This window comes from Pleuronectes platessa, chromosome 5 (genome assembly GCF_947347685.1).
Source record: "Pleuronectes platessa chromosome 5, fPlePla1.1, whole genome shotgun sequence".
NCBI lineage: Eukaryota > Metazoa > Chordata > Actinopteri > Pleuronectiformes > Pleuronectidae > Pleuronectes > Pleuronectes platessa.
This window is the reverse complement of record NC_070630.1, coordinates 7,015,374-7,029,708: the sequence shown is the minus strand read 5'-3', so window position 1 is coordinate 7,029,708 and position 14,335 is coordinate 7,015,374. Positions and strand designations below refer to the sequence as shown.

The 14,335-nt window shown below is 37.2% G+C and overlaps 1 protein-coding gene and 1 long non-coding RNA gene across 2 annotated transcripts in view; one reads left to right on the top strand and one right to left on the bottom strand.

The window, feature by feature from the left end:
* LOC128440487 (diablo IAP-binding mitochondrial protein) overlaps positions 1 to 14,335 on the top strand; it is a 39,667-nt gene that overhangs the window by 21,510 nt on the left and 3,822 nt on the right. The gene's annotated exons all lie outside the window — the stretch shown is intronic.
* On the bottom strand, positions 4,799 to 6,074 carry LOC128439601 (uncharacterized). Its single transcript, XR_008338429.1, has 3 exons — positions 5,984 to 6,074; positions 5,045 to 5,162; positions 4,799 to 4,877 (listed from the first exon to the last, which is right to left on the bottom strand). It is a non-coding gene; the product is annotated as an uncharacterized LOC128439601 (long non-coding RNA).

Below are 14,335 nucleotides of genomic sequence, written 5' to 3'. Positions count from 1 at the left end.
GGCTGATCCAGTTGTCCTCAGGACCATCCTGAATGTGCTCACTCACTCAGTATCAAGCATATTTACTGTATCATTTTGGAGAAATTCACCCTCAAAGTTACTTTTTTTTTTGTTGAAAAAGGCATTATGCGCAACAGTTACTCTACTGTAAAATCCCTTTATTCCATAATTTCTGACAAAGGCCGATACAGTTGTCCTCAGGACCATCCTGACTGTTCACTCAGTCAGTATCAAGCATATTTACTGTATCATTTTGGAGAAATTCCCCCTCAAAGTTCCTTTTTTTTTGTTGAAAAAGGCAATATGTGCAATATTTACTCTACTGTAAAATCTCTTTGATCCATAATTTCTGACAAAGGCTGATACAGTTGTCCTCAGGACCATCCTGACTGTTCACTCATTCAGTATCAAGCATATTTACTGTATCATTTTGGAGAAATTCAGCCTCAAAGTTCCTTTTATTTAGTTGAAAAAGGCATTATGCGCAATAGTTACTCTATTGTAAAATCCCTTTATTCCATAATTTCTGACAAAGGCTGATACAGTTGTCCTCAGGACCATCCTGACTGTTCACTCATTCAGTATCAAGCATATTTACTGTATCATTTTGGAGAAATACAGCCTCAAAGTTCCTTTTTTTTGTTGAAAAAGGCAATATGTGCAGTATTTACTCTACTGTAAAATCTTTTTTGATCCATAATTTCTGACAAAAGTTGATACAATTTAACTCAGGACCATCCTGACTGTTCACTCAGTCAGTATCAAGCATATTTACTGTATTATTTTGGAGAAATTCAGCCTCAAAGTTCCTTTTTTTGTTGTTGAAAAAGGCAATATGCGCAATAGTTACTCTACTGTAAAATCTCTTTGATCCATAATTTCTGACAAAGGCTGATCCAGTTGTCCTCAGGACCATCCTGAATGTGCTCACTCACTCAGTATCAAGCATATTTACTGTATCATTTTGGAGAAATTCAGCCTCAAAGTTCCTTTTTTTTTTTGAAAAAGGCAATATGTGCAATAATTACTCTACTGTAAAATCTCTTTGATTCATAATTTCTGACAAAGGCTGATCCAGTTGTCCTCAGGACCATCCTGACTGTTCACTCACTCAGTATCAAGCATATTTACTGTATCATTTTGGAGAAATTCAGCCTCAAAGTTCCTTTTATTTAGTTGAAAAAGGCATTATGCGCAACAGTTACTCTACTGTAAAATCCCTTTATTCCATAATTTCTGACAAAGGCCGATACAGTTGTCCTCAGGACCATCCTGACTGTTCACTCAGTCAGTATCAAGCCTATTTACTGTATCATTTAGGAGAAATTCCCCCTCAAAGTTCCTTTTTTTTTGTTGAAATAGGCAATATGTGCAATATTTACTCTACTGTAAAATCTCTTTGATCCATAATTTCTGACAAAGGCCGATACAGTTGTCCTCAGGACCATCCTGACTGTTCACTCAGTCAGTATCAAGCATATTTACTGTATCATTTTGGAGAAATTCCCCCTCAAAGTTCCTTTTTTTTTGTTGAAATAGGCAATATGTGCAATATTTACTCTACTGTAAAATCTCTTTGATCCATAATTTCTGACAAAGGCTGATACAGTTGTCCTCAGGACCATCCTGACTGTTCACTCATTCAGTATCAAGCATATTTACTGTATCATTTTGGAGAAATTCAGCCTCAAAGTTCCTTTTTTTGTTGTTGAAAAAGGCAATATGTGCAATAGTTACTCTACTGTAAAATCTCTTTGATCCATAATTTTTGCCAAAGGCTGATCCACTTGTCCTCAGGACCATCCTGAATGTGCTCACTCACTCAGTATCAAGCATATTTACTGTATCATTTTGGAGAAATTCAGCCTCAAAGTTCCTTTTTTTTTTTGAAAAAGGCAATATGTGCAATAGTTACTCTACTGTAAAATCTCTTTGATTCATAATTTCTGACAAAGGCTGATCCAGTTGTCCTCAGGACCATCCTGACTGTTCACTCACTCAGTATCAAGCATATTTACTGTATCATTTTGGAGAAATTCAGCCTCAAAGTTCCTTTTATTTAGTTGAAAAAGGCATTATGCGCAACAGTTACTCTACTGTAAAATCCCTTTATTCCATAATTTCTGACAAAGGCCGATACAGTTGTCCTCAGGACCATCCTGACTGTTCACTCAGTCAGTATCAAGCATATTTACTGTATCATTTTGGAGAAATTCCCCCTCAAAGTTCCTTTTTTTTTGTTGAAAAAGGCAATATGTGCAATATTTACTCTACTGTAAAATCTCTTTGATCCATAATTTCTGACAAAGGCTGATACAGTTGTCCTCAGGACCATCCTGACTGTTCACTCATTCAGTATCAAGCATATTTACTGTATCATTTTGGAGAAATTCAGCCTCAAAGTTCCTTTTATTTAGTGTAAAAAGGCATTATGCGCAATAGTTACTCTATTGTAAAATCCCTTTATTCCATAATTTCTGACAAAGGCTGATACAGTTGTCCTCAGGACCATCCTGACTGTTCACTCATTCAGTATCAAGCATATTTACTGTATCATTTTGGAGAAATTCAGCCTCAAAGTTCCTTTTTTTTGTTGAAAAAGGCAATATGTGCAGTATTTACTCTACTGTAAAATCTCTTTGATCCATAATTTCTGACAAAAGTTGATACAATTTAACTCAGGACCATCCTGACTGTTCACTCAGTCAGTATCAAGCATATTTACTGTATTATTTTGGAGAAATTCAGCCTCAAAGTTCCTTTTTTTGTTGTTGAAAAAGGCAATATGCTCAATAGTTACTCCACTGTAAAATCTCTTTGATCCATAATTTCTGACAAAGGCTGATCCAGTTGTCCTCAGGACCATCCTGAATGTGCTCACTCACTCAGTATCAAGCATATTTACTGTATCATTTTGGAGAAATTCAGCCTCAAAGTTCCTTTTTTTTTTTGAAAAAGGCAATATGTGCAATAGTTACTCTACTGTAAAATCTCGTTGATCCATAATTTCTGACAAAGGCTGATCCAGTTGTCCTCAGGACCATCCTGACTGTTCACTCACTCAGTATCAAGCATATTTACTGTATCATTTTGGAGAAATTCAGCCTCAAAGTTCCTTTTATTTAGTTGAAAAAGGCATTATGCGCAATAGTTACTCTATTGTAAAATCCCTTTATTCCATAATTTCTGACAAAGGCTGATCCAGTTGTCCTCAGGACCATCCTGAATGTGCTCACTCACTCAGTATCAAGCATATTTACTGTATCATTTTGGAGAAATTCAGCCTCAAAGTTCCTTTTTTTTTTTGAAAAAGGCAATATGTGCAATAATTACTCTACTGTAAAATCTCTTTGATTCATAATTTCTGACAAAGGCTGATCCAGTTGTCCTCAGGACCATCCTGACTGTTCACTCACTCAGTATCAAGCATATTTACTGTATCATTTTGGAGAAATTCAGCCTCAAAGTTCCTTTTATTTAGTTGAAAAAGGCATTATGCGCAACAGTTACTCTACTGTAAAATCCCTTTATTCCATAATTTCTGACAAAGGCCGATACAGTTGTCCTCAGGACCATCCTGACTGTTCACTCATTCAGTATCAAGCATATTTACTGCATCATTTTGGAGAAATACAGCCTCAAAGTTCCTTTTTTTTGTTGAAAAAGGCAATATGTGCAGTGTTGACTCTACTGTAAAATCTCTTTGATCCATAATTTCTGACAAAAGGTTGTACACTTGATCTCAGGACCACCCTGACTGTTGAGAAATTCAGCCTCAAAGTTCACATTTTTGCTTTGTAAAGGTAGATTCTTTATTTATTTTTTTAAATATCAGTTTTGTTTATTTGTTCAAAATAAGAATGAAGCTGAACAAATCAAGAGGTTTAAACTCCAAACACAGAGGAAAAACTAAACTCAGTTGAAAACTGAAAACATCATTACAAACCCTCCATGTCTCAGCTCCACATTTGGGGAACAAATAACATCATTCTCTAGTAAAATGTGGATGTGGGAGCAGGATGAATACAGACTGTAGATATAGTCTGAGATCATTGTTGAAGTTGTTCATTAATTTTTCACAAATAACACAATTCCATTCACTACTCTCTGCCTGCTGAAGTGTTTCCGAGTCCATGTCGATGCACTCAACATGGAACCACCTGCAACAGGTGTCACACTGAATCTGTAAAAGGGCAAATTAAGCACATGCAAGAATAAACTTTGATATCTAGCCGTGATGGACACCAGATAACCATGATCCCCAAAGTAATATTTTGAGCTAATATTTGCTTCTTTGAAACACTTAATACAGATACAGTTTTTTTATATTTGTAGATCTTTCTCTAGAAATGGTGAAGGCTTCACAGTGTGATATTTTGGTTGATGTGGTCCAAATATAATATTTCACTCTGTAGAAATGCATTTCCACCATGTAAAACAGGACATTATAAATGTGAATGACATGAAATTACAGGGTTGACTTAGCCGTTGTTTTTGCTTTCTTCATGAAATAGCTAAGTAATTATGTACTGTTCTACAACCTTTTGATGACTTTCTTCATTTGATTATTCTCCTGATCAAAATTGTCATTGTTGAAATCTCAATCTAATGCACACTTTCTTTTTGGAATTCTTGATAGGAAAACATGCACATCCCTATGGCTGAGGAGTGAACCTCAGGTTGTCCTAGCACAGATGATTGTCTGTCGTCATTTCTCATCCTTTTCGGCTCTTGCTTGCTGTCATCCACTTTAAAACAAGGCATACAAAATGTGCAGAAAAAACATTTTAAACAACTTATCCAGTTTGTTAAGTCAGGCCCTTTAATTGGTGGTTTGACTGCTGAGCACATGGCACAGCTGGTCTCTGTGTTAAACACTAACAGAAAGTTGAAAATATTAGATTTACCACTACTGCCACCACTAACAATTGTACTTATAATAAATAAAATAATGATTTACTTGTTTTAGTGTATAGAGAATATGTTTACAAAGTGTTTTCTGTAATACCGTGTCACTGTAGATTTAAGATAAGTTGTTACATACCTGAGGCTTCCAGGAGCTCGAGAGCCAAGTGTTTTCTGTCATCTGCCATCAATCTTGGAGCTGTCCCAAATGACATTTCTGCTTTCTTTGGAAAAGCCTCCATGACTGCCTTTGCCATCTAAACACACAAGAAAGCATCTGTTTGCATAAGTTTCCTAGTCAGCAAAATAAAGTACGTGGAATTGCAATAAAACAGAAATTGATCCAAATTCTTAATGAATGTAGATCATTTAGATAAAGATGATGTTCCAAGAAACATTCTCATTACTTTGATGACAATTACACCGCAGCTACTCCCGTCTCTCTGAAATGGGTGTTCCAGAACACCGCCTTTCCACTTAACATTGACCCAGTCAGTTTTTCCCAGACAGATCCTCCTCATGTTGAAGTACTCACTGTGAAAGGCCATTTTTTTAAAGTGGTTAATGTAAGGAATATGTACACATTATTCACCCAAGAAAACAATGTATGTCGTACTAAAGAAAAAGGGGGTTGTTTGGACAAGAGAGTTAGACAGAGTTAATATTTTGGGGTCAGAATTACATATTATGTAACACTTGTTCGGCCTAATAGTGTTAACAAGTTTGATTGAAAAAAATTATAATGTTGGTAATGATGTCTTTAAGTGGTCACAAGTCTCTTCTAACTTTTTTAGGTGTTTAGCAAGGGTGACATTGTTAATGTGTGGGACATTGAACAAGTATTTTCTGACATATTGCCTATGTTCAGCCTTATGCATAAATTCTACTTGTTACCTATTTCTGTTTTGTAAAGTTGCCTCTAACATGTTGTTTAACAGATTACTGCAAGCATGATTCACAATATAGCATCCATACTTAAATATTTTAATTTAAAGAAAACACATCTTGCAAACATATAAGAAATATTCAGTTTTGAAATTGCTTCAGTCACACTGTTCAGATAGATCTGCTTAATTACCGCAATCTTTTTGCTGCGTTGTCTGAGTCTGCCTGCTCGGTAGCACTGCGTGCGGGATCAACAACAAAGACAGTACTATCTGCAGCACTGATGTACTGTAACCAAAAGAGAAAATATGAAATATCATTTAGAAGTTAATAATGACATACACAGAATTGAAGGCAGTTGTGATGTATTAAGTAACGACTTACCAGAAACTTCCAGTGTACATTGCCAATGTTAATAAAGGACACAATGGCCTTATAGTTATAGTTGTCAAAGTCGGTCTGTAACAAAACCCAAAATTAGTTATTTAATTTTACTAGTGCTTTGACTGTGCAACATCTGTTTTGCGTGTGTTTTTACTACAAAGCCAGACATCCAAACTCTCCCACATATTAGTAGCGGCTCCTTGACGCCCGTAAATGAGATCCAATCTCCCAGAATCTGGAGCGTGCAAGCAAGAGCGTGTGTATATGTCTGTGTGTGCTCCTGTAATTTATAGATAGATAGATATGTCATTGCAACTACAAATAAATTAATGACTGACTGAAAGGCTCAATGGAATATTGTTTTTATTTGATTAATCTTAATTCACACACACCCACCCACCCACCCACAACACACACACACACACGCACACATGCACACACACAGCTAACTTGTAAACAATTGACATACTGTTCTACTTTGTTTTTGTACCTGACAAAAATATTACCTTTGACATAGTCTGTCTCCAAACTTCTTCCCTCTTACCAAAGAAGATCACACCAGCCACATAATGGCTCAGAACGTAAATGGTGCTTCCCAAATTCAGTTTCCTGGCAGTGTGGTGAAGTAGGGACTCGATGACCTTCAGAGATTTTTTTATGAACACACACAAAGTGTTGTGAAGTCATACATTTAGTTAAAATGCTGAACATATGATCCTTATGGATTACTCTTCATCTTCTCTGTTATGTATAACACAAAGTCAACAAAAAACATTTAAATCACACACTTATATCAATTGTTTTGGCTAATGGAGCTGTTCTTCAATGACATTTGACTCACTATCACACATTGTTCAAACTGCTTGTACTGTAATGGTCTGCTCGATCATCGCTGACTGCATCTTTCATAGTTTTTATGTCTTTAAGATAAGTGGTTCTGTTCTTTTAATCAATCTACTTACCTCGCCTACAAGCCACTGGTGAGGTCTTAGAGTGTTGAACTCACTGTGGTGGATAACAAAGTTGTTCCCTAATTGAGAGGGCACCACAGAAACGACCACTTCTGTGTCCCTTTTTCCCCACAGTTCTGTGACCTGCAAATCATAAAAAGCTATGACTTTTTTTTTATGGTGGGTATAAAACAGGTGCTGGCTTACTGAATACCAAACTTGAGACCTATTCATAATAGACAGAGGTTGTCCTGTAAGAACAGGAATGATGGTGAAGGGTTAATGAGTCCAGTTCACACACACTCTCATTGAGATGCCCCTCATTTATTGCTGAATAAACTCTTCTGTTGATATTGTCTGTGTGTTACTACAATAAGGAATCAACAGAAATGTGCATATTAATCATATGCAATATTAATAATAAACCAACACAGACTTGCTTAAATTACACAATGCAATAATAAGGATATATAATGATAAACAGTAGAAGATTAATAAATGATAAGATTTTAGTGTTTATAAACTTAAAGGACTTTAAGAGACTGTTAACAAAAAGCAACCTCTTGGCTCAGAAAGTTCCATATCTATGTCGCTGGCATAGTGTACACGGAAGGCGAGACAAATAAATGTGTGACGATCCCTTAATGGACGCATTGGCACGCTCACTACACTGCCGTGACATAACTAATAAACACCTGAAGCCACAGCGATACATCATTAATCAACATAACAATATTATCAGGGATTATATACATCAATTGGCAACAATTAACCAATTTTTTTTCCATCCTAAAGTTAATTTAATAAAATATATAAAATATAATTAAGAAATATAACATTAGACAATTACGCTATGTTGGACATACCTGTGATTGAAGATCATCACTGAGTGATGCTGGTGGAGCTTGTGTGCTGCTTTGTGGACTCTAGGGATAGAAATAGTAGTGTTATAGAAATCTTTCAAGTACATATTGCAAGCAATGGAAATTAACCATATCACTATATGCATTTATACATTTTCATCTAAAATCAGAACATCTAAAATCAGGTTTTGATTTCTACTTTGTTTGTTTTGCTTGCTATTTGTAGCATTTTGCCTCAAGAAATTACCTGTGATGGAGCCGGTGATGGAGAATGATCTTCAGATGCTTTAGAGCATTGGTTCCCAAACTGGGGTACATGTACCCCCAGGGGTACGCAAAGTGGTTCAGGGGGTACGCAGGGGAAATATTTGATTTAGGTTTTGCATAGCGCAACATCTTTTGTTTCCTATCGCACGTGCTGCGCGGGGTACGTAGCTGGAGATTGAATGTCTGAAGGGGTACGCGACTGTAAAAAGTTTGGGATCCACTGCTTTAGAGGGTTTTTTGGCCAATGTTCTCTAAAATAGACAGACACAGTACATTATTCTCAGACTTAGACCGCACTTTATTGATCACTCTGGGATGACTCCCTGAAGGAAATTGAATTTCCAGTAGCATACAGATACTTGTATACAAAATAAAGGAGGTATAACAAAATATAATACAAGATAAACAATAGACTCTAAGCTAAATATATATATATAAGTAAACAGTAAAACAATAAACTATTAACACTAAGCAGTAAACTCTAACTAAATATATAAAGTAAGATTCAAGTGAAATAGGATCAGATAAAATAAATGTAGAGAACTCTATGGAGGATGAATATGGATAAATATAGAGGACTGTGTATGGTTTTGTATTATTGTACAGTGGAATATGACCATATTCTGTATCCACTTCTGAAATTCCAATGAATCTTTCAAAAACACTTACCTTCTTCTTCTGTTGTTTATAAACAAAAGGCTTGTTCAGTCGAGACACATACACCCCTCGTTTTCTCTGTTTCCTGCTCTTCCAGCGTTCCACGTCCACCCGATGTGTCTAAAGTAAATCAACAAAATATTGTCAATATCAAATTAATTTAATAGTAGTATTCTTGAAGCACAATTTTGCATTGTTCCATGCTACATTATTAGATTTAACTACAACATTTTTTTACTTATTTTTCATGTGACTTTGAATGGAAAATTATCTTGATTTTGATTATTGTAGCCATAGTGTAAGCATTACATTTTGTGGATTGTACTTTTTGTGTGGTTGTTTGGCATGAGGGTGGGGTTACTTTAGCAATGGCTGGTGCATAATCACAAATTTCTAAAATACTAGTAATTGAAGTATTTATGATCAGCATATGCACTTCTTACCTTTTTCTTTCTCCTCTGGGAGTCAGCATACTCCCTCAATAAAGCCTTGAGTGTGACTTTGTAGGTGTCCACAAAGTCATCGAGTCTGGTCATTTTTTTACGTTGGAAACGGATGTGTTTGAGGTCCCATTGGCCTTTCTCCATTATTCCCTTCGTTTTGTTGTCCAGAGTGTAATTCTAGGGTTCAACAAAAACATTGCATCAAATCAAAATGTCTTCATTCATTTGGTTTATTTTATCATGTGTAATATCCAGCATGAAAACGTGCAAGTAATATTCAGTTTCATTAACAGATGTTCAGCTTTATTGTACCTGTTGTGATTTACAGGCAGCTCTACTGTACTTTTTTGTCAGACTGTCATATACTGGGCCTGATCCATGACGACCTCGATCACCTGGCAGAAGATGGAACATTAATTTTGTATTTAATTTACTTAAATATATTAAAATAAGCATATAGATTAATAACAACAATTAAACAGGACTAACCCAGGAGTAAGCCAGACCATAGGGCAGCCTGAGGTAGAAAGTACTTCATCAACGTCGGGATGAAGGTTGGACAGAAGTAGATGTTTGAATCACCTTCCTGGTCACATTCTTCCGTCTCAATGACTTCTTCAAAGTGCTGCGAGAAAGGCGTTGTTCCAACATCGTTCTAGAAAAAAAAATGTACTAATCTACAAGACTGTTTAAGAAAGAGTGTGTGCAGGGCAGGTGACACTACAGTGGCTGGCAGAGTGTGTGGAAATATGTTTTTCACACATCACAGATGAAACATAAAACATTTATGCATGCCTACACAAGAGTTTAGTTTAGCAAAGAAGTAAAAAAAAAGAACAAAGCTTTAAAGGGATAGTTAAGTTTTTAAGTGTGGTTGTATGAGGCCCTAATGACCCCCTAAGTATATATCTGTAGTTGACAGCTCTCTCCTCTCCACAAGTCAGACATAACGCTGGGTCCACACACTGCAAGAGTCTGACCCAAACAGCTGATGAATGGAGTGTCGTGGAGCATGTTTTTTACAACCAGCTGTGTATACATCATACACTTTTGAGTTATGCTGTTCATAGCTGTATCTGTGTCCAGTGTTGTGCTCTTTAGAGCTTGAATTTAGTAAGCCAAATGTGTTTGAAATGACATTTCTTAGTCAGGTACAGCAAAAACCTGAATCAAAAGCAAGAATGTAACAGTTGCAGTTAAGTAAAAGATACCTCATAGTCTTGCTCTTTGATGGAAGTATCCTCAGCACATGGTCCTGCTTTGGTCAGAAGCATTTGTAGATTTTTAAAATGTTTCTCAACATTCTGACCACTGTGAGAACTGGAGAAGACCACGTTAGCACTGATGACAACTTCATCCAGTTCCTTAAGGGTTGATGCTCGGGTCATGAGTCCAAACACATACATTGTTAAGTGGTAATGTTTGGAGGCACTACAAAGGATAATTAAAAAAAAAACATTATCAGAGATGTCATAATGCTGTTATGTCTGAAATCTTAAGCATATTTATATACAGTCGCCACCTACTGTTTTCTGCAAAGCTCCTTAGCATTTTTCATAATGTGGCTCAAGCATCGGTGGAGTATAGGTAGACCTATGGCATCATTTGTTGCTTGTCCAGTCACAATTGCAAAATATCTGCAGAGTAGTTCCTGCAGACTCACTCCACAGAAATGATATGCAAGTGACTGCAGCAGAACCACTGAGCCGTCACAAATTAACATCACTGGCCTTGATTTGGCTTGTCGACCATGATGTTTTGCTAAGTCTGTGACCACTGACCCTAAGAAATGTGAGACTGATGCTGTGGTGTGGTCACTGGTGATATATGTTGCCACAGGGAGAGGGGAAGATCCTTTAGTTGGGTGTCTCACGACCAACTCATAGACGTAAAATGGTGACGTCTGTCCTTTTCCCTTCCGTACAATGCTGCCTGTTGCATCTAAATATACAATATCTTCTTTGCACTTGTCAAAGAAAATATTAAGTGTTTCTAGAGAGTACAGCATCACGCTTTTAGGGTAAAGACCGATGTTCTGGATCACCCTTCCTTCTGCCTCTGCCTCCTCTTCTGCCACCATCTTCTGGAGGCTGATCATCTCATTGTTTTGTCTTCTTTTTAGTTTTTTCTTGCTCCATGACACTGTTTTCATGACACCAGTTGCAGGGACGTTGTCCCTGCACCCTGATGCCACAACAGTTTCATCCAGCCTCTCAATGCTCTCCAAGAAGACAGTCCTCGGCAGTTTGGTTGAAAGAGTATGGGACAGGGCATCCCTTTCCTCACCTCGCACCGGCCGTCTTTTTATTTGGTCCCATCGGTGGCAGACCAAATCACCACTGAAGATGACCTCAGCCTTCAGAGACGACTCTTCTTGAAACTTTATTTCCACCTCTACAGGGCAGTCATCAAAAGTACAGTAGCCAGAACATGTGAAGACTGGGCCACTTCTTTTAGAGCCGATGGATTTGACACTGTGGCACTTAAATCCAAAACTGCAGTAAGGATGAACACTCCGTATTCCTTTGGCCATTACAGAGGTCCAGTTCAGTGTTTTGAATCTACGGCAGTGTTGTTTTTTGCGCAGTTTGGTCCAATCCTTCTGGTCAATGAAGAAAAAACAAGGTGGCGGCGGCAATGAATGGGTGAAGTACTCTTCACTAGATGATTTTTCTTCATCTGAAGCGTCTGTGGATCCAATCTGCAAATAGCAATGAAATACAATTAAAATATGAGTTATTCTTTTAAAGGCTGATAATTTATATTACTGCACTTTGAATGTTAAATAATGTAAGACACTCCGTTATTTTTCATGTATCATAACACCCATCTCCATATTTCTGTCTTTACTACTGAAAGATTTAATTGTGTTACCTCCACAGGTGGTGTGGTCTCTTTTGCAGGACTCTGGACATTTGGCCCAGGTGTGGGCAGGGTCACGCTAGTGGACACATTTTCCTAGAGAGAGATGAAACAGTCAGTCATAACACATTACATTACCTTGGAAAACAGCTAGTACAGTCAAGGGCAATATCGTTTTTTACTGGCAGATTTAATTTGTGATGCCAAATATTAGAGCCTCTGGAAACTCACATGCAACATGTGCCTGTAACCATGTAAATTAGGCGTTCATGTATATACTGTCAAACATTTTAAAATGATTGGAAATCCATTGAATCTATCCAAATTTAACAAATGATATCATAAGTTATGTTTCATTGTGGTTGTGCTTAGCGTTCAACACACAAATTATGCAATTAATTACAAAAAGGTCATAAATAAGTAATGTTACTTGCTGAGTGGGTGTGTAAAGAAAATTGTTGTGTTGTAACATCAATCTATGTTCTATTGCTACTCACTCTGCCTACTGAGTCTGGACCAAGCAACACAGCGGTTTGTCAACTTAGTTTCTCATTTTATAAACATTTTCTTTCTCTAAGAAATTTATGGACAAATAATGACAATACAACATTTTGACACTATATGAACTATGAATTTTACTATTTAGAGGGTTCATGTCCACAGGCTTTTAGAAATGTCAAAGTGAGAACGTGAAACCATTACCTTTTTATATCGAAGATAGCCATCTTTGAGCCTTGTCCTGTTTATGTTGGAATTTGTAATACCAAGGTCACGACAGATTTCACCCCAAAAAGTCTCATCATGGCTCGAGGCACGACGCTTGTCAATGACAGTCACTATATCCTCAATGGTTTTTTTTAAACTTTTCTGGACTGTAAAACAAAAGACAATATGTCATTTTCCCAATTAAGATTGTACTTAAGGACTTAAGAGCGCTCTTAAGAATGTTTCCCATGCGCGTTCTTAACTGGATTATTTTGAGTGCCTTAAAATCACACTGAAGAAGCTGTTAACGGGAGCTGTCCAGCACCGCGGTGCTTAAAAGAAATCAATAGATGCCAGGCAAATCGATAAGACATGTGCTCATTAACACACGAGGCACAGCATAAATCTCCATAGTGTTGTGAGGGTTACTTTTAAAATGTATTCCCCTGTTAAAATGTTATCTGTAATGTATTCCCTTGGATTACTCAAGTAAAGTAATGTATTCTAAATACTTTTGGATTAATTTAAGCTTACTTCAAAATTGTCTAGTTGAACGTATTTATCTGGGACACTGATTTTATTTAACACTTGCTTTAGAGAGCGATCTTATTACTGTCTTCAGAGAATAAGTTATGCAAATAACATCGACTAATGTGTGTCATATGACTTATATTCGTGCTTGTTTAACTGCCCTGAGAAGTTTTTAATTTATAGGGGGCGCTGTTGCCCCCGCCAGCGGGGGCACTCGGGAAAGAAAGTAAATACACCAATTTAAACTAACTATAACGGAATACCGTTACTCGTGTTTTTTATTTTAAATACTTAACGCCGTTACATGTAATCTGTTACTCCCCAACCATTAATCTCCACTCATGTGATCGGTCAGGATCTAATGTAATTAATGTTCTGAACTCTTGTACACATCCGAATCTCAGCTGTTACACACACACACACACACACACACACACACACACACACACACACACACACACACACACACACACACACACACACACAGTCCAAGTGCAGTCGCGCGTCTGACTCCGGGACTGGGATGCGCGTCTCACTAACTTTCTTTACGCTCTGGGTCGTCTCGCATAGGAGAGAAAAACATAAATGACGTTTATTTGTAATCGTTTGCATATGTGTGTGCAGTGCTCCGTGTGTGTCTAAGCAGTGTGTGTTGTGCACCCGCCCAAAGAGACACAGATTACTATCTTGATTATGCGCCCAGTGAAATACTGCGCCATTGACTTAACATCTGTAATTAATAGGCCCATCCAAAATTACTCTGGTTCACCCGAAATTGAGATCCTGCCGCCGTGCCTGCTCCAAACACCCGTTTGTTGGGCTTTGGATGAAATTAACTAAATATAATCCAGGGGAAAACAATAAAATGTATTAATTAAAAGTA